General features: G+C 41.7%; 1 long non-coding RNA gene across 3 annotated transcripts in view; it reads left to right on the forward strand.

Annotated features, from left to right (window-relative positions):
* The first annotated feature begins 2903 nt into the window (after positions 1–2903).
* LOC115084134 overlaps positions 2904–21479 on the forward strand; it is a 311664-nt gene continuing 293088 nt past the window's right edge. For all 3 annotated transcript variants that reach the window (XR_003854477.1, XR_003854474.1, XR_003854476.1), the window contains exons 1-2: positions 2904–3027; positions 3303–3496. This is a non-coding gene — a long non-coding RNA (uncharacterized LOC115084134). The remainder of the gene's footprint in view (positions 3028–3302; positions 3497–21479) is intronic.

The raw sequence follows: 21479 nt of genomic DNA on the forward strand, positions 1-21479 counted from the left end.
ACCGCCTTTAAATGGTTGAATCTTTCCTCACAAACAGAGGCATCAAGGTCCGAATCAATAATAAAGAATCCCCCCGCATCAATTCATCAAAAGGAGTCCCCCAAGGCTCCTCCTTATCCCCTACTCTCTTCAATATATACCTCCTTCCCTTATGCCAACTACTAACGAACCTAAACTTAAAACACTATCTTTATGCGGACGACGTCCAAATCCTGATCCCTACATCTGAGTCTATTACAAAAACTCTCAATCAAGTTCTGGGAAACCTGCCTCAAAGAAATCAACTCCCTCCTCACTAAGCTAAACTTAATACTCAACCCAGACAAAACCGAACTCCTCATCATCTCTCCCGACGACAGCGATGCTCCAACAATACCAACACCCAATCCCCTGGTCTCCCAAGCAAGAGACCTGGGAGTATTAATCGATAACTGTCTAAATCTAAAAAAATTCATCAATCAAACTACCAAAGACTGCTTCTACAAACTGTAGGTACTAAAAAGAATCAAACCATTGCTGCACTTCCATGATTTCAGATCAGTGCTCCAGGCAGTTTATTCTCCAAAATTGACTACTGCAACTCTATCTTGCTAGGTCTCCCAGCCTCTTCTACCAAACCGTTGCAGATGCTTCACAATGCGGCAGCCAGAATCCTAACAAACACCTGCAGAAGAGACCACATCACACCCATCCTCAGAAATTTGCACTGGCTACCAATCAGCTTCAGAATTTTACACAAGTCCCTCACCATCGTCCATAAACCATGCACAACCAAGTCCCTTTGGATCTTCAATTCCCAATCAGACTTCACACTTCCTCCAGACCAATCAGAGAAGCTTACCGAGGATCCCTGCATAGCCCCCCCCCCCCCCCAACAAATCCACCTACCACCTAACCACCAGAGAATGGGCCTTTTCCACAGTGGGACCAACCATCTGGAACTCCATCCCACCAGAGCTCAGACAAGAACCTTGCCTGCTGACTTTCAGAAAAAGGCTCAAGACGTGGTTGTTTAAACAGGCCTTTCCATAAACCTCAGAGCCCCCTCAGCTGCTACGATCGATTACTCAACAATTTGTAAATATTTGATACAGTTATCCAGTTACTATCTGCTATATCTTCCTCTTCCCAGTTACGGCGCCCCTGTTCATTGTAACTTCTGTCTTCTCTATACCATGTTAATAGTTAGTTAGGTTTCGACCCTTGTTATTTGTAAACCGACATGATATGATATTTATCATGAATGCTGGTATAAAAAAAACACTAAATAAATAAATAAAATAATTGAGAGAGCTATGTTATTAGTTTCTTTTTTCAGTGAACATGATTTGTCTTTCATTATGAAAAGTTACTTTAAAAATGTCAATGGATTTTTTGGGGCACCCAGCCAGGATTTATCCTGACGTGGCTAGGGTAACACAAGAAAGGCGTAGGAATTTATCGGCTCTACGTTCAGAGAATCAGGGTTTGGGGGCTTCTTTCCTACTCAGATATCCCTGTAAATTTGTTTATAAAATTTGGAAATGATTCTTATATATTTTTTGTTCCAGAACAGCTTACATTTTTTATTGATGGGAAGAAATTGACTGTTTCCCCAGTGCTTACTTGATATAGTTTTGAGTTTCCTATGTAAGAAATAGGGGTGGGTCATGTCAGTATGATTTCTAATTTTTCCAATTATTTTTTTCCTTTTTCCTTATATTGTATCTCCTATGTTTCTCTCCTCACCTTCCTATGGTTGGAAAGTCTAAATTCAGAGAGAATTTTATTTATTGGATTATGTCGTCCCCGTCCCCCCCCCCCTTGATACACTCTTTAAGATTCTGTGCAAAACTTTGTACTTTGTAATTTTGAAAAACTCATAAATAAAAAAGTTTAAAAAATATATATAGATACATTTATATATATAAATCTAACAGACTAGTAAAACCATACTAAAAGTACACAAATCAAAACAGCTGATGAATAGAATTAACAAACAGTAATAACATATTTCAAAACAGCAGACACATCACATTCAATAATTAAAACTAACAAGAATAAACAATATCTCCCACTCTCCATACCTGGGATCTTTAGATTTCTAGTCGTCATGAGATTTTCATGGACTAGAAGAGAGCGCACAAACTTTAACCTCTCTAACACACATGCGCTGGCACAGGCACTCTCATACACGCACAGGCACTTTCTCTCCAAGACACCTGCACAGGCACAGGCACTCTATCTCACAGAAACCCACCCAGGTATTCACAGACACGTATACATGTAGGCCCACTCATAACACGCGCACACACAGGTGCATTCACACATACAGGCCCTCTCTCATATATAGACACAGACATCCTCACACTCACATTCGCTCTTATATACACTCACCCTCTCATACACATACACACACAAGCACACACACACACACACACACACACACACACAGGCACCCTCTCATACATTTACACCCTCTCATACATGCACACATGTACACACTCCCATACACAGGCACTCACTCTCAGAGGGCCAATCTTTCACTCTCTCATACACATTTTGGACCTCTCCTTCAGCCACTGGCTACACAGCTAGCCAGTGCAGTCATTTCGCTGTTTCTTTTTGCTCAGTGTATCTTCTCTCTTGCTAATCTCATTTTAATAAACTCAAAAAAAGAGTCTATCTCCCTCTCACCAAATCTCTTCTTTTAGCTAAGATTATGTAATATGTTCCCTCAGTGTAAAGTCCATTCAAACTTGTTGTGACTGTGTAACTTTAGCTAATAAACAAAATGATAAATAAGTAAACCTTAACTTCAGAGAAGGAATAACCTCAGTAATTTATTTACATTCAACTGGAACTTGTAACTTTTGTATCAGATTCAAGCTTTTTTGTTTTTCTTTTTCCCAGTTAAGGTTTTCTTTGCTCACCTTTTTACCTTTGCTCACCTTTTTACCTTCAAATCTCTTTCCTTAGAACTGTTCTTTGCTGAAACTTTATTTAAGGGCACACTCAGGGTGGAATTAGGCTGTAGCATTCAAAGGGGTAAGTGTTGGTTGTCTGTGGTTCATCTCCACCACTTTTGCCATTTTTGAGTGAACAAAACTCAGACAACTTAATCACGGACACACAATAACTTTAATATGCTGTTCAATGACCTTGCGGTACAGCATTCACTTTACCCTTACTGTATCCAATTCTTCCGCTTACCTTGGACAGGAACCTTTGTTCTGAACACACTCATACATACTTCCCAATCATTCTCTACTTCTCTTTTTACTGTTCCTTCTCTTTTTTTATGTTTTTACTACTTTTACTAGGCCTGGGGAGCCAAGAATTACATCAGCACTCCAGTTCTAACAGTCAGGCTTCTCACTAGCATTCTGGGATCCTTGTTTGCGATGACATCACAGTGCCAGGAACACTTTGGCTGGTACCACTCCACTTACACCAGCCCTTCCCGTCAGGCCTTCATTAACCGGCCTGCTCCTGTCCTGCCATACCTGGGAGCCAGGTAAGCCTTTCTTCCTCTTACCTTTGGGCACCCTATTTACATTAGCACTGCAGTCATAGTTAATGAACTGTCTGCAAGATCTGGCATCACAGCAGCTTGTTAACTTTGAATTTGCATAAGTTTGCATACATTTTCCAAGAGTAAACTTATTCGCATAAGTGTACTACATATGAAGCCAAAAGATTTTTCAAAGAGGCTTTGCACATAGAAAGGGAAAATTGTGCGCCTAATCCAACTAAAATATACAAGTTGCTGTTTTTGCGTGCAAAGTGGACCTTGCAAAATTTGGCACGCTAGTACATTGGCTTCCTAGATTTATTTTTATAGGACATTCATACAGAAAAAGAAAGTTATAAAAACTATACAGATATAGCCAGATTTTTACTATATGCAATAACTAACTCATATGCATGCAATTAACAAAAAATGTACTTCAATCAAAGAAATCCATTTAATATGTTTCTAATTGTTCCCAAAAGCTTCCAGTAAAGTGTGATGTGCATTCAAAATTCTTCTAACTAGCAAATAAAGTACTCAAATACATGAATCAATCAGTTCATAAGAATCCTCCACAGCCTGTGTTTTGGCACTGTAGTGACTGCATTGGGGAACATAAAAGTGCAATCTTTTCTGACTCATTTATCCCAGTCTCTTCTGTCACATTCTGAAAAGATTGCACTGTTTAGCATCTCCTGATGCAAGTGCTATGGTCCCAAAATACCAGTAGTGTTGAACCAGCTTCCTTTTGAGATGAGAATCATTTTTTCAGAATAATCTTTCAGGGAAGTAGCACTTTTTTTTTTTTTTCTGTGATTTTGTTATGAGATTTTATGTTTTTAAAAGACATTTCTTAGTAGTGATCCTCTGTCATGCTAATGTTGTTGTTCCTTGGAGATTTTTCACTAAGAGGATATTTAGTTGCTATTATTTGACAAGCTTTTGGCTCCTGTTGAACAATCTATATGAGGTTTACAGCACTTAAGTGCTTTACTTACTGATTCAGATCATGTTGCTTGGCTTTTTACAATTGAAATCTTTTTTGGAGATTTATTCTGATTGGTTCCTCCATTTGAGCTCTTTGGCCTGGATTCATCATTCTTTGCAGAATGATGAATCCAACGAAAACAGGGGGCGGGCCTGTGAAAGCCCGCAGCCTTCGCACCACAGCAGTGCGCTGGCTACCGGCTTTCGCATTGAATAGCACCACCGTGAAAGGTGGTGCTATTCGGCGCGCTACTGCCGACGATAATGTTAGTCACATTATCGCCAGCAGCGAAGACACCACTGACTCCGCCCCTCCCCGTCCCAACTCCTTCCTTCCCCCTAATTTGCATTCTATCGCATGCGAAAAGGCCCTTTTCACATGTGATAGAGGCTTATCGCATCGATACGGCCTTATCGCGTGCGATAAGCCTTTGAAAATAACCCCATTTATTTTCTATTTAGAAACACTTTAAAAATACATAGAATTGTAATTTTTTTGGGAGCAATTAGAATTATATTACATGGATTCCTTTAAGTATATTTTTTTATTAATTACATGTGAATTAGTTATTGCACAGAATGAAAATTGGACTACTACTGTTAATGTGGTATAGTATTTGTAACTTGCAATTTCTGTATAAATGCCATTCAAAAATAAGTTTAAATTTCTCACTGCTACTGTTTTCTAAATATTATGGTCATTTATAAAATCCCGTTAGGGCCTTATTGCAGACATTAGGGCTCTAAAGTCCGCGATAACTCCATAACGCCTGTGATAAAGAACGCATTGCAAAATATATGTGCAAATTTTTCCTGAATGGGAGGAGTTTGGGCAGAGTTAGGGCAGAGTAAATTAAAATGAGGGGTGCTTAGCATTGCATGCGATAGTGTAATGCACGTTTTAATGCCAGAGATAACTACACCTTTTTTCCGGGCGTTATCATGTGCATTATGCCCGAAATGGGATTTGTGGTAAAAATTGCAAATCCCATTTTATGCGAGAGAGAGAGCGCTGCTGGGGAGGCACACATTAGTCAACTTTTTATACCACTCTTGGAGGGTGAGGTTTTTGTGGTGGTCTAGGTTTTGATGTGATATGGAGTGAGGAAAGGTAAACAAAGATGAGATTTGTACATTGTACTCTCGACCTAGCTTGATGCACTCAGGGTGCCAGGTCCAGCCTTATGCTGCCTTTGCAGAGGGTAGGGGGAGGGGTGGATATGGAATTAAGAGGGAGAGAGGATGCAATGCAGTTCATCCATTTATCCAGAGCAAGGAGAATCACTAGGCAGATTAGGTGGCCATCTAGCGTGCCACTGGTTTCGGGGGGTGGTGACAGTATAGCTGCTTCTTTTTCTTCACAGCAGAAAAGGGGATAGTGAAACATAGTTATAAAGGCAAAACTCAAGAACTATAAATACTGCAACTAAGCATTATTATGGGTGTCAGCAAGCTGGAAAAGAGTAAGACCTCTCTGAAGGGAGGTAACCCGGTCCTCTCGATCATTCACCCATAATACATTTTTGTATGTAATTTTTCTTTTGCAATAAAATGTCAAAAGTATAGAACCAGCCTTAAACCCTGATAAAGCATAGAGAAATTTTGTTGAGGCAGATAATCATTGACTCAGAAGAGGAAGTGGTCGGTCCACGCAGATATAGTCAGCCTGGATCCATGCAGCAATCAGCAGCAATAAGAGCATGCCTCCCTCTCCCACGCCTCTGGCAGATGCAGGAAGCAGATCAGTATCAGCCTCTGGTCCCATTAGACTTGCGTTTCTGATGGGGAGGAAGTGAGTGAGTGAGCATGTTTGTGTGTGTATGCATGACTGTGTGTGTGTGTGTGTGTGTGTGTGAGTGTAAGTGAGAAACCATGTCTGTGCTTGTGTGTGACAGCATGTGTGTGTGTGTATATGAAAGTATGCCTAAATGTGTGTGTGTGTGTGTGTGTGTGTGTGTGTGTGAGCAAGAGAGAGAGAGCTTGTCTGTGTGTGTGTGTGTGTGTTTGTGACAGCATGTCTGGGTCTGTGTGTGTGTGTGTGATTGATTGATCATGTGTATATGAGAGACAGAGGAGAAAGGATTGTGAGCAACAACCCCTCTCTTTCCCCCTGTTTAAACACAACAATCTTAGGGCATCTGGAAATCAAAAGATCCCAGGTATGGACAGCAGGAGATTTTTTATTCTTTTTAAAATTTTAAGTTTTGGGTGGTGTTTGTGTCTGCTGTTTTGAAATCTTTTATTGGCCTTTGGAAATTTTATGAGTTTTAAATTATTGGATGTTATTCTACTTGTTAGCTGTTGTGAAATATTATTTTTATTAGTATAGTTTTATTTATATTGATGATTTATATTTCCTGATTTTATTGTTTGATGTTTTATGAGGAATGGAAATGTTTCGGTTTTTCCATTGTTGCACTACATATGGTTTATAGTTCAGTTTTTGTCTGCATATTTGTATTACTATTTTATGGTCACTTATTCTGCATTTGATGGAGAATCCGTTTGTATTTTGCAGGTGTGACTGAGGTGAGGGATTCTGCTAGTGTGTAGGTTCTGTATAGGGATCTATACTAGCTTGGCTTTCTCTGTTTTCCTAATAGTAGGTATATTGGTGTTTTAGGGCCTGATGTAATAATTACAGTGGAACCTTTCATAAGTAGGGTTATTAGTGTTTTGAGTGCTGGCAGTTATTGAAGTTTTGATATGGGAGATATACTATATTAAAATTGTAATTCAGTTTACTCATGGCTTTCTGAGGGCCAAGCCAGTATCCAACACATATTACAATAGACCTACTATCAATTTCAAGGGTCTGTTTAACTTTTTTGCAAAGTTTTACAACACTGCATGTAACTATAATATACATGTTGTAAGTGATATTTTTAGCTCAGAAGACTGTTTTTGTTCATGTAAAATCTATTATTATAAACACATAACTTTTAACTGTGAGTAGGGAGAGTGTGCTGGGCACGGGGAGGAACAGGCTGTACGTTTCGCCTAGGGCGCCTAATTCCCTTGCACTAGCCCTGTATAGATCTGATGCCCTTTGAATCAAGCACTGCCTATGTATCTGATGCTGATTGGATCTTGGCTGCAGGGAAATAAGGGATTTAGTAACAGAACTGTTATCTGGGATTTGTTTTGCAGTCATTCTCGCTCTTTTGCTGGGATGGCAGCCTACATTCTTCCCACCTAACCTCTTTTCTTGTATTCTTATGGTAGAGGTGGTTGTTGCAGCTATTTGGGGAAATGGTTACAAGAGCTCAGTTAATTTACTGGGCTACTTGGTTAATTTACAGGGATGGTTAAAGGGTCAGAGATAGAAAGATTCACTTCGTTGAGAAGGACTGGGTACAGTCGCTTGGGAGGTAGCTTCTTGATAGGCTACACAATCATCCTGTCAAAGGGCTGTTCAACAAAAGGCCTACAAACCCTGTCCAGACTCAATTCAACCTGCAACTTCTCCTGAACCACCTTGCTTAGCCACAACACAGAAGAAGAATTACTGATCTTATTTTCTTCAAGGCGGCCTACATAAGGGATGAGAAAGCCATAAAGAAAACCATCATAAAACCCTACCATTATCCTTCCTAGTGTAATGCCACAGCCACCCCTCCATCACCACAACATTAATTGGTATGATGCTCTCTCAAATGGATTATTTCTTTGAACTACCTTCAGATTCCCCTCCAGCCTTCTTGGGACATTTACTGGCTGGATGACTGGCTCCAACCCTTAAACTTATAGTCAGGGAAGTTGTAAACAGATGTATTGTATATCCAGGAAACATCTAGCAATCCTTCTCCCTACTTGGCCAAGCCAGTCTGCGTGGCAGCTTCCTGAAAGAGCTGAGCTAAGGACACTGATCTACTGCCTGCAGGAGCCACTGACCCAGCACCCAACTCTGTTACAAATGACCCTGCTGCCTTATTTGTCTTCTGCATGAGCCAGAGGCTCATGTATTTACCCAAGGACATATATTTGTTTTTCCCCATCATATCCCTAAAGTGCACATTATAATTGAACCAAGTCTAACCTTTGTAATCCTTGTGAGCTGCAAGGATCATATCAATGTATGCAAGGAAAGCTACATATTGAGATGACAACCCCACTAGAGAACATATCATATTACAGCACATCAAACAACAATTTGTGCAAACATTTTTATTGAGACCAAATCATTAAGATACCTATCTAGACAATAAATACTATCTAACTCATCCACACACTCACAACCAAACCATTCATCCAATAAAAATTACACAGTGTGTTATCTCCAACAGTCAACAGTCAATATCACATCGCAAAGACAGTTTAACATGTAATCATCAAATGGTAAAAACATATACATACAATGATATTGACTAGAAGTTTACTTCAACAAACCATCATATCATGTATTTCTAGCTCATCTTAGGCGAATGATATTGCACCAACTGTGTCAATGCTCATCGAGTCCAACAATCCAATAGCCTTGGTACTTAAACATCCACTGTGTTTCGAAACATAGAATTGACACTGTCCAATGGACTATTCCATTGGACTGTTGTGAGTGTGTGGGTGAGTTAGATAGTATTTATTGTCTAGATAGGTATCTTAATGATTTGGTCTCAATAAAAATGTTTGCACAAATTGTTGTTTGATGTGCTGTAATATGATATGTTCTCTAGTGGGGTTGTCATTTCATAGGTATAGAGAACTTATATAATTATTAACCCTCAGTGAGTATAACATATTGAGATGAGTCATGATGCCCCACTGTTGCGTCTTTCGGTCGCAGATGGCTGCGACCGCTCTGCCTTACTTCTTTTTCTCCACTTTCTCTCTCTTTGGGCAAGATGGCTGCCTCCGGTGCCATCTTGCCCAAAGGTGCTGAGGGTCTCGGCATTTCCAAACCAGCATGGGCATCGCCATCCTCCATGCTCACTCCTGTGGCCTCCTAGGGTGCGAGCGCGCACATCTCCTATGCTCAAATACACGTCATGGCGGGAAACTCGGGGGCAGCCCCAACGCATGATGTCAGTACCTCCGGGTATATCTAGCCTCCGCTTTCGCTACCAACTTGAGTTAGCAAGGACTTTGGTTTAAGCTACTCTGACTGCTCTAAGCTGCATGCTTAGACGCTGCTTCACTCCAAGGGCCTCGCTCCAGTAGAAGCTTAAGATACCCGCTCCTCGGGGGTCTCTCGCCTTAAACTACCCTTCGGGGTCCTCTCTAACTAGACAACCACTCCTCGGGGTCTTTCTCTCTCTTCAGGATATTGGACCATCGGGTACTCGCTCCTCGAGGGCCTACCACCCATTATATCCTGCACCACAGACCTTCAGTCCCAACTTTCCACCATCAGGAAGACGCCATCATTCCTGTGAGTACCTCTACGATCCAGTGCTCCAGCTGCATTCACCAGCTGCGAAGTTACCCGCACTGCAGGCTTCTGCCTATCGTGAAATATCTGGGTGAGACTTCACATCTGAACCTGTTGAACGTACTGGCACTTCTTGGATCAGTGCCTTACCTTCCTGCTTTACCATCTATCTACAGCAGTACAATAAAGCCTCTATCCATACTATGTCTGCTATCTGAGTTCAGCCTATTGCAGTGGTTCTCCACGGGGCCCCTCCCCATGGGTGGAGTTCTCCATTGCGACCAAGGGTCCACAATGCCACAAACACCTAACCCCATTCAATATAGTCTGTGGCACCCTTTTTTGAGTACCCTTAAAATGCTCTTTCTCCTTCTCCTTACCCTCCTTCCTACATCCCCTCCTTCCTTCCAGCAACCAAAAAATCTCAATGCATTTACGCTTCTGAATCTTACTCCTGAAATAATGCAATACACCTTCCCATAGCTCTGACAAATCAACCAGAGCTGGAGACTATCTATTCTCACCTCCACTAGCATTGATTGACGATGCATGGGGTCAATTCCTGGAAGAAGAACTGGAAGAGGAAGAAGAAGAACCAGAGGAAGACAAACAGAAAGATCCCACCCATCTTTGCCAATGAGGGCACCTAGACCTGCCTTGCTTTTTCAAACCACCAGGCCCAATTCCTTTCCTGTCACTTTGGGTCTGCTCTTGAACCTGCTCTTCACCAGTCCTCCCCAAAATCACTGAAGCATTATCTGCTTTTGGCCTCTATATCAGCTGTGAGGTATGTACAACAGCCTCCCCTGCTCCTACATCCTCTGTCCCAGCAGCAGACTCGACTGACTCCTGCACCATCTGCGGAACCTGCACATTGCCACCATGCAAAACCTGTACCACATCAAGACGGCTCAACTGGGACCTCTGCTGATCCTCTGGGCCTCTCAGCTGAGACTTACACAGAGCCTCTGCTGGATTGCCACTCCAAACCTCCTGCTGAGCTGCCCCCAGGTGATCAGTGGTCCAAATTGCCTTGATGTCGACACTCAACCTGCAAAGGAAATACATGGGTGCATCATACTGAGGCATAGCACATGACACCAGAGTTTAATAAAAGCTGAGGCCTTTTGATCCCAATTTCTGAGACTGTCTCTTATTGTGTCAAGTGTTTTGTAAGGAGGGTGGTGGAAGGAGAGGCTGAGGTCCTGGTTGCCTATGTTATGTGAATTACCTCGAACCTGAATTTGGTTTATTTTGCATATATTTTTTTACTCTTTGAGCTCAGTGGAGTCCTTAATCATTTATAATTTTAATTTTTAATTTTTACCCGCGAATTTCCTTTTTTAATGGTTTTCAATCAGAATCAAAAGCTCTTATAAAGGTGATTCAATCTATATGTTCTTCCATCTTAGGGCAAACTTAGGGGAAAGTGAAGTATAGCCTTGACACCTGGTAAAGTAACACAGAGGAGAGTATTCAAATATCTAGGCACCTAAATCTGCCTAATTAAAATGATCCCCCGCTGAGTCCCTAAATTTAGTTTCCTGTCTGTACTAGGTCCCTAAATTTAGGCACCTAAAAAGCAGATGGGGCTAGGTCAGAGGATCAAAGTTAGATGCTCAGTGCTGATTTCCAGTGCTGGGCCCCTAACTTTGGCACCTAAACTTAGAAGATTCAATCACTGGTCTAAATTTAGGGCTCTCAGTTTTAGGTCCCTAACTTTAAAGTTAGATGCCTATTTTCAGCCCAAAACTTAGGTGCCTAAGAATATCTGAAAATAGTGGCCTGGACTGTCATGGATCTTCTTTAGCCACTGACAGGATGGCCTCTTCCAGTGACCTGGGCTCTCTATCCTCTTCTTTGGCTGCTGGCAGATTGGATCCACCAGCAGCCCAGGCCATCTTTCCTTCTTTCTGGGCACTGGTATAATAAACTCTGTCTGTGGCTCAGACCATCTCTGCTCTAGCACCCTGGGCATCTCCCGTCTCTTATAAAAAATAAAAGCAAAATTGTGTTAGTTTTTCTTTTTGTCTTTTTTAAAATGACATGAAATGAAACAGTTTGTATTGTTAGTGTCTTCATGTCATTTAAAAAATGAAAGCATGTCCCCATTATGTGTCAAGGTACAGCTCTATAGTTAATACTGCGTGGCTTATTAATTCAATCCTTATTATCTGAGATTTTAACTAGATGTAATATATTACTTTATAAGTCTCCACAAAAGCTTGTATGTATTATTTTCTTTTTGTCTCCTTGGTGACAGTAACCTTTATCTCACTGTTCAGGCTGTATTTTGTTTTCAGCCCTCTCTGCTATTTCTCAGAGCTTTTAAATGACTTTTAGTAGTAGTGAGCTGCTCAGTCAGCAGAGCAATTCTCATCTCATTGCTTATGTCACTTTTTTTTTTTTTTTTACTTCCCTCTCACCTTCCTGCACTTTACAGACAAGATAAAAATGCAAACACACTTAAAAGGGAGAGAGAGCAAGGAACCAGTCAACATCCCAAGGGGAACTGCCTGGTCTTTCTCTTTGCCAAAGACAATTATTAGTGTTGCTAATATTGAGTGTGTGAGATACATAGCTTTTAGCTTTTATGATGTCACTTTTGCTTTTTTTTTTTGTATAATAACAATCTCACAATATTTGCTTGTCCTGAAGAATTCCTGAAAGAAACATAAGAACTATTGCTCTAATCTAGTACAGTGATATGAGTCCTGCTAAAAAAAAAAAAAAAAGCCCAGATGAAAAAAACAATACAAATCAAACAAGTTTTCAGTTCCTCTTTACAATATAACACCAAAATCTCAAGCTGCTAGCATAATAAAAGAATACCAATCAACAGGAATTGATACAACATGGTAGTGAAGGTGCAGTTAGCATACTGTAATACTCGACTGCAATTTTAAGGCAAACTTCTTGCCTTTGTTAGAAAAACTTTAGAAAATCCGGCAGACATGATAAAATGTAGTTTTGGAAGAAAGACAGAAACATAAACGGGAGCGCAGCATGAAGTGTGTATTGTACCAGCTTTGACAGTCATATGAAAAGCTTGTAAAAGCTTGTAAGGAAGACTGCCCCCATGAAGCTTGTGTGAAACATGTACTGTTCCTATTTCCTGCTCATGCCATTAGCATCTGTCTCACGCGGCATCCTGGTATCATCCTTTTCTTGGAGACTGCTGCATAATATCACAGAGTGTTGGATATCTATTGTTGTGCTTTCTGAGTGAATGCTTTTTGTAGGAACCTGGTTAAGTGATAACTCAGAAGCACCCAATTTGCTTATTACTTATGGGGCTGCATTCCTGCAAATGCTACATAGCAGGCAAATCAACCTTAAATGATATACTGTATTACTGTGAGATTTGTCACAAAACTATTTCTAAAAAAAACAGGGCTTGATTCACCTCCGGAGGTTTGGGCCTGTAGCAAGTGGATAGTGGCCAAATATTGTATCTCCAGAATATCTACAGTCGTGAAAGGGGCTATTCATCCACACTGAATGCTGTTTTGAAATTCTGGAAAAGATATTTGCAAGGACCTGAAAAAAATAGTAGAAGAATGTAGGAGGTAGAGAGCATCTTTACTCATTTCATACATGATAACCTATGTATATACACACCATTTCACCTCTATTCCCACCCACAACAAATAATTCACCCCTCTCGGTCCCTGTGCCCCCAGATACCTAGCTTTTATCTTCTACTCTTAAGCCTCTGCCCTGATTCTCACTCAGAGCAGGAGTAAAACTGAGTAGCTTCCCTTTTCACTGTGTTTAGTGTCAATTATTTGCTAATGCTTTATTTTCCAAAAAGTAGATATATTTCTTCTTACTCACTGCCAGGGATAGCAATGGCTTTTCTAATCTACCTGGCTTATAAATTGTTATGAACGTTTCCTCCGTACATTTGTCCAAACTTCTTTTAAACCCTGCTATGTGCAGGTTGCCTTGACCACATCCTCTTCTAGTAGCAGATTCCACAACTTGATTATGCATCGAGTGACAAAGTTATTTTCTATGAATTGTTTAAAATCTGCTGGCTGTTAGTTTCATGGAGTGTCATTAATTGAATTGGTAAATAACTGGCCTTTATTTTCTCGTTCCACCCCACTCCTGATTGTTATAAACTTCTGTCGTGTCCCCTCTTCGCCATCTACTTTCCAAGCTGAAGGGTCCCAGCCAGTGAGGCCTCTCTCTCTTAATAGGAGATCCATTCTATCCCTTTCATTATTTCTGCTGGCCTTCTTTGCTCCTTTGCTAGTTCCGCTATGTCCTTTTTTTGTTAATGTGGCCACCAGAACTGCACACAATATTCAAGGTTCAGTCATGCCATGGATTGAAACAGAGGTAATTTGATATTTTCTGTTTTACGCTCCATTCCTTTTTGGATCATTCCTAACATTCTATTTGCATTTTTGCCCAGCGCCACACACTGTGTTGAGCAGTGGGGTAAGAACATAAGAAATTGCCATGCTGGGTCAGACCAAGGGTGCATAAAGCAAATGGTGACTCTTTTATAGTAGGGGATTCAGTCTTGCTCCCTCAGCCCCTCTTCCACTTCCAACTCCACCCCTCCCCCCCCCAACAACCGAGTTGCCAACAATCCTGCTCCCTACGTTCCCTCTACCCTCCAACACCCCCATCCCCAACCCTTCAGCAGTTTTGCTCCCTCTGTCCTCTTTCCCCAACATACAAAAGACAGTTAGAGCCCATATGGCATTAGGCTTTTTGTAACATGCATTGGGTGTGGGTTTGGCCCTCAGAAAGCCATGAATAAACAAATACAAAATAGTAAATCTCCCATACCAAAACAGCACTAACTGCCAGTACTCAAACTGTAAAAACCTTACATATAAAAAGACAACAATGCAAATATTACATCAGGCCCTACAACTCCATTACACCACCTATCAGGTAAACAGAACAAGCCAGGCTGCCTAAAAATACCTGCAAAATGAATACCTTTACTTAAAAATATTGTACAAGAGCTTTTAAAACTACACAGGCCCCTTCTTCAGATATCAGATCAGAGATATTCACATCTAAAGATGTGTTCTATATTGTCTCTATAGCTCACATATAGTATTTTGAGATAATACTTCCATAGCTCCCATAAAAGCTATCACAGTCTACCAAGAGTACAGTTTACCCCAAGAGAAAAATCAAAACTCTAACTCCCAGGACTCAAACAGTAACAATCCTACCCAGGAAAGAGCAGCACTGCAAATATTACATCAATAAAACTTTTTAAAAAGCAGATATATATCGAATAACAGCCAACAATTAAAACTAATAGGGATAAAAAAAAAATCCTCTGCACTCCATACCTGGGAACTTTTGATTTCCAGTCAGCTTGAGACTGTCCTAGCTTAGCTGGGGGATGGGGGGGGGGGGGGGGGGGAAGGGTGTACAAACTTTTATTCTCTTTCTCTCCTCCATACACACAGTCTAACTCACACACACATACTCAGTGGTTCTTTCTTCTTCACACATACCCACACCCACATACAAAGGCACTCTAACACACTCAGTGGCTTTCTCTCCCTTACACAAAGGCACTATCTGACACTCAGTGACTCTCTGTCCCTCACACATACAAAGACACTCTCTCACACTCAGTGGCTCTCTGTCCCTCACACATACAAAGACACTCTCTTACACTCAGTGGCTCTCTGTCCCTCACACATACAAAGACACTCTCTCACACTCAGTGGCTCTCTGTCTCTCACACATACAAAGGCACTCTCTCACACTCAGTGGCTCTCTGTCCCTCACACATACAAAGACACTCTCTCACACTCAGTGGCTCTCTGTCCCTCACACATACAAAGGCACTCTCTTACACTCAGTGGCTCTCTGTCCCTCACACATACAAAGACACTCTCTCACACTCAGTGGCTTTCTCTCCCTTACACAAAGGCACTATCTGACACTCAGTGACTCTCTGTCCCTCACACATACAAAGACACTCTCTCACACTCAGTGGCTCTCTGTCCCTCACACATACAAAGACACTCTCTTACACTCAGTGGCTCTCTGTCCCTCACACATACAAAGACACTCTCTCACACTCAGTGGCTCTCTGTCTCTCACACATACAAAGGCACTCTCTCACACTCAGTGGCTCTCTGTCCCTCACACATACAAAGACACTCTCTCACACTCAGTGGCTCTCTGTCCCTCACACATACAAAGGCACTCTCTTACACTCAGTGGCTCTCTGTCCCTCACACATACAAAGACACTCTCTCACACTCAGTGGCTTTCTCTCCCTTACACAAAGGCACTATCTGACACTCAGTGACTCTCTGTCCCTCACACATACAAAGACACTCTCTCACACTCAGTGGCTCTCTGTCCCTCACACATACAAAGGCACTCTCTTATAGGGATGTGAATCGTTTTCCATATCGTCTTAACGATAGAAATCGTGTGGCAGGGCAAGAAAATCGTCTTAGGCACGATTTTTTAGTTAAAAAATCGTTAAAAAATCGTTTTTTTCCGATTAGTGCGCACTAACTCGAGTTAGTGCGCACTAACTGGGAGTTAGTGCGCACTAACTGAAAATGATACAATTTGACACTTTTCAGGTCAGTTAAGGTCAGTTTAGGAATGAATATGTATTCCTATTGGCTGCCCTCTTATTTATTCATGTTACCAAGTTTCCTACTGACAGTATATGGGGGATGGGAAATGGAAACAGTTGGTAGCTTGACAAAACAAGTAATGTGATCAGTCAATGTGACTAGAACTTGTGCCCTAACCCTGATACCAGGGGTATTGTGATCTTCCTGCACACAGTGCCCTATCCCTATTAATACCAGGAGTGTTGTGATCTTCCTGCACACAGTGCCCTATCTCTAATACCAGGGGTGTTGTGATCTTCCTGCACACAGTGCCCTATTCCTGATACTGGGGGTGTTGTGATCTTCCTGCACACAGTGCCCTATTCCTGATACCGGGGGTGTTGTGATCTTCTTGCACACATCCCGATATCAGGGATAGGGCACTGCATGCAGGAAGATCACAACACTCCTGGTATTAATAGGGATAGGGCACTGCATGCAGGAAGATCACAACACTCCTGGTATTAATAGGGATAGGGCACTGCATGCAGGAAGATCACAACACCCCTGGTATCAGGGATAGGGCACTGTGTGCAGGAAGATCACAATACCCCCGGAGGAGTGAGGGTCAGGCAGCTCCCCCCTGTCTGTGAAGCCAGCCTCTCACTAGTAATGCAGGGAGGGAGCTGTCTCAGACTTCACCATCCTCCCCCCCCCCCCTTACCCACACACCATTCACTAGCTGGGACATGGGGGAAGTCAGGAGTGAGGGTCAGGCAGCTCCCCCCTGTCTGTGAAGCCAGCCTCTCACTAGTAATGCAGGGAGGGAGCTGTCTCAGACTTCACCATCCTCCCCCCCCCCTCACCCACACACCATTCACTAGCTGGGACATGGGGGAAGTCAGGAGTGAGGGTCAGGCAGCTCCCCCCTGTCTGTGAAGCCAGCCTCTCACAAGTAATGCAGGGAGGGAGCTGTCTCAGACTTCACCATCCTCCCCCCCCCCTCACCCACACACCATTCACTAGCTGGGACATGGGGGAAGTCAGGAGTGAGGGTCAGGCAGCTCCCCCCTGTCTGTGAAGCCAGCCTCTCACTAGTAATGCAGGGAGGGAGCTGTCTCAGACTTCACCATCCACCCCCCCCCTCACCCACACACCATTCACTAGCTGGGACATGGGGGAAGTCAGGAGTGAGGGTCAGGCAGCTCCCCCCTGTCTGTGAAGCCAGCCTCTCACTAGTAATGCAGGGAGGGAGCTGTCTCAGACTTCACCATCCTCCCCCCCCCCCCCTCACCCACACACCATTCACTAGCTGGGACATGGGGGAAGTCAGGAGTGAGGGTCAGGCAGCTCCCCCCTGTCTGTGAAGCCAGCCTCTCACTAGTAATGCAGGGAGGGAGCTGTCTCAGACTTCACCATCCTCCCCCCCCCCTCACCCACACACCATTCACTAGCTGGGACATGGGGGAAGTCAGGAGTGAGGGTCAGGCAGCTCCCCCCTGTCTGTGAAGCCAGCCTCTCACTAGTAATGCAGGGAGGGAGCTGTCTCAGACTGGTATCAGGGTTAGGGCACTGTGTGCAGGAAGATCACAACACTCCTGGTATTAATAGGGATAGGGCACTGTAAGAGATGACTGTAGTAGATTGAATAAAGATCTGATGTCTCTGCTCTCCTCACACCAAACAAAAACAACACACAAGCAGAGAAGCCCTTCTTACAAAGCTGAGCTAGTGAGTTAAGTAGGAGGAAAAGTAAACATACTTGTGCCAGTGTGGCTACTTAAAAAATACACTTACCAACAATCAATTACATATATTTGAACTGTGTACAGTTCCAGCCAGGACCACCTTTCTAAAATGCACAGTGATTGGCAAATTCAACATGCACTAGCATTTCAGGTGCCTGCTAACAAAAATAATAAACAAACAAGTTCTAGTCACGTGAGTGCTGATCATTACATTACTTTTTTTGTCAAGCTTCCAACTGTTTCCATTTCACATCCCCCCAACCATATTGGTAACATCAATAGATAAGAGCACAGCCAGCCAATAGGAATACATACATACATATTCATTCCTAAGTGACCTTTACTGACCTGGGAAGTGTGAACACTTTGTTTCATTTTCTGTTGGTGTTCGTTAGTTTCCAGTTCCATTTCCCATCCCCCCAACCATCACCTCAGTGGTAACCTTGGTAACATCAATAGATAAGAGGGCAGCCAGCCAATAGGAACACATATTCATTCCTAACTGACCTTCAGTGACCTGGAAAGTGTTTATTTGTATCATTTTCAGTTAGTGCGCACTAAATCGAGTTAGTGCGCACTAACGGGGAGTTAGTGCGCACTAACTCGATTTAGTGCGCACTAACACGATTTAACGATTTTTAACGATAAATCGTTAGAATTTCTATTGTATCGTGTTCTATAACGATTTAAGACGATATAAACATTATCGGACGATAATTTTAATCGTTGAAAAACGATTCACATCCCTACTCTCTTACACTCAGTGGCTCTCTGTCCCTCACATATACAAAGGTACTCTCTCACAATTAGTGCATGTTATATAATGGCCACGTACCTGGGCGTAGGCTGACATATGATTGCCAATGTGCGCCCATGTGCCAATTTGAAAGTTACCTTTATAATGTGCAGAATGTTCCTGATGTTGATCCGGTGACACAAGCTCAGTGTAAATACGCTGCTGTTTTTCAGAAGGACAATTTATTTTTTTTGAAGTGACACATTTGGAAACATTTCTTTTAGAAAACAGTGTTGAGGCTTAGTTATTTTGCCTTATCCATTGCAAATGTGGGCTTCAACATTAAAATAGTAATGTCAGTTGACAATGATATTCTTTTCTCTGATGATGTTTCCTTTTATGATTCTTCTGCTAATTTCACCTCCCTTTTTTTACTTTTGATAATGGGGGCTGAGATTTGAATTATATTGATTGTTTCCTTTTTTCTTTTGATTATTGCTGAAATTCCAATAATGCTTTTAAGTTTATCATTTTGTAATGGTTTAAACTTGGATAAAAATTAAATTAAAAAACTAAAATAAATTAATGTTTCTTTACACAAGATAAATGTATTTCTAAGCAATAGATTTCCAAAGAACAAAGATCTGTGCTGTCACTGACATTGTCACTGTGACCAAACATCACTGTAAACCACAGCCCATGCTCTTGTAATACTGGATTGCAAATGTGGCAATGTTTTGCATCCAAACTGTGACTTCCATCTTTGTCCTTCCCACTACCCCTAAGAGACAATCCTGAACTATTAAAAATCATACACATATGAATATTAGACTTCTGGATGGTAGTAGGCCTCATTCAAACATGACAACTGCATATTACTGGAACATTGAGTGACTGGGTGATTGTACAGTTGTATAGACCTGTTACTCCCTGGAACAAACTATTTTCCAAGGGAGTAACATGTCTATACAACTGTATAATCACCCAGTCACTCAATGTTCCATTAATATGCATAACCTTATATACCCTTCATACTGACCAATCAGAGCATATTCTAGATAAGTGCAGGGCATCTGATTTGGGAATGTATTAGACCAATCAGCTAATGGGTCTGGGGTGTTGGCTGGCTGCATTCCAGCATGTAGTCAGAGTCCTCTGCATTCTTTGTCTAACACAGGAATACAGGAATACAGCATAAAGGGGTGTCAGAAAGACAGTGCATACCTACACAACATTTTCATAATGGAGAATTTTAGGAGTTCATACATTGCCTCTAAAATTAAAAAACTTGTTGATTACCATCTTCAGATAGTTTCAACTTAAAGAGTTCATCACAAAACCACTAAACAAATTAACTTGTAGTAAAAACATTACCAAATTTGAATGTATAATTCTAAAGGAATCTCAAAACAGAGATGATTTCCAAAATCTATTTGATTCTCATTTGCGAGGCTTGAAACTGAACAGTATTCTGAGCTTCTACAGCTTACTTGAACTGACCAATTGTTTTGGTTTTAGTGTTAAGAACATAAGAACATAAGAAATTGCCACGCTGGGTCAGACCCAGCATCCATCAAGGTCCATCAAGCCCAGCATCCCGCCTCCAACAGAGGCCAAACCAGGCCACAACAACCTGGCAATTACCCAAACACTAAGAAGATCCCATGCTACTGATGCAATTAATAGCAGTGGCTATTCCCTAAGTAAACTTGATTAATAGCCGTTAATGGACTTCTCCTCCAAGAAATTATCCAAACCTTTTTTGAACCCAGCTACACTAACTGCAGTAACCATATCCTCTGGCAACAAATTCCAGAACTTTATTGTGCGTTGAGTGAAAAAGAATTTTCTCCAATTAGTCTTAAATGTGCTACTTGTTAACTTTATAGAATGCCCCCTAGTCTATCTATTATTCGAAAGTGTAAATAACCGATTCACATCTACAAGACCTCTCAAGATCTTAAAGACCTCTATCATATCCCCCCTCAGCCATCTCTTCTCCGAGCTTTGGAGTAGTAGTAGATTGTGTGGTGCAACCACTGCAATGCCTATATTACAGGGTGATGGTAGAGGGGAGAATGGTCAGACACAGGGTGCTCTTCTGACTTAGATGGTCTAGATTCTACCTGGGGCTCCTCCATGTATGCTCCTTTCTGTTCCCACTTATCTTCTCACAGCATTCTTTGAATATCCTTACTTCTAAATATGCAGTCATGTCAAATTGTTGCTCTCCTGGAACTCTGTTCTCCTTTGATCTCCTCTCCCTAGAGTCCAGTAAATCTTCCATTTCTTTCATCTGCATTGACAAGCAATGTGCAAAGCTTACTTGTATACCTTTGGAAGCCAATAGAAAAAAACAGAATGAAGAGGGAACTGAGCATGCTCATGCTAATTAGCATGGTCTCAATAAGTAGCATACTTACACTATTTAGCCATGCACCAGAATACTTATTACTTAAAGGATTATTCACAAACCCACTACACAAATGAAACTGTATTAGTGACTTTGCCAAATATGAATGTATAATTTTAAAGGAATCTCAAAATAGGGCAACAAGTTCCAAAATCTCTTCAATTTTTA

This window comes from Rhinatrema bivittatum, chromosome 2, assembly GCF_901001135.1.
Source record: "Rhinatrema bivittatum chromosome 2, aRhiBiv1.1, whole genome shotgun sequence".
Lineage (NCBI taxonomy): Eukaryota > Metazoa > Chordata > Amphibia > Gymnophiona > Rhinatrematidae > Rhinatrema > Rhinatrema bivittatum.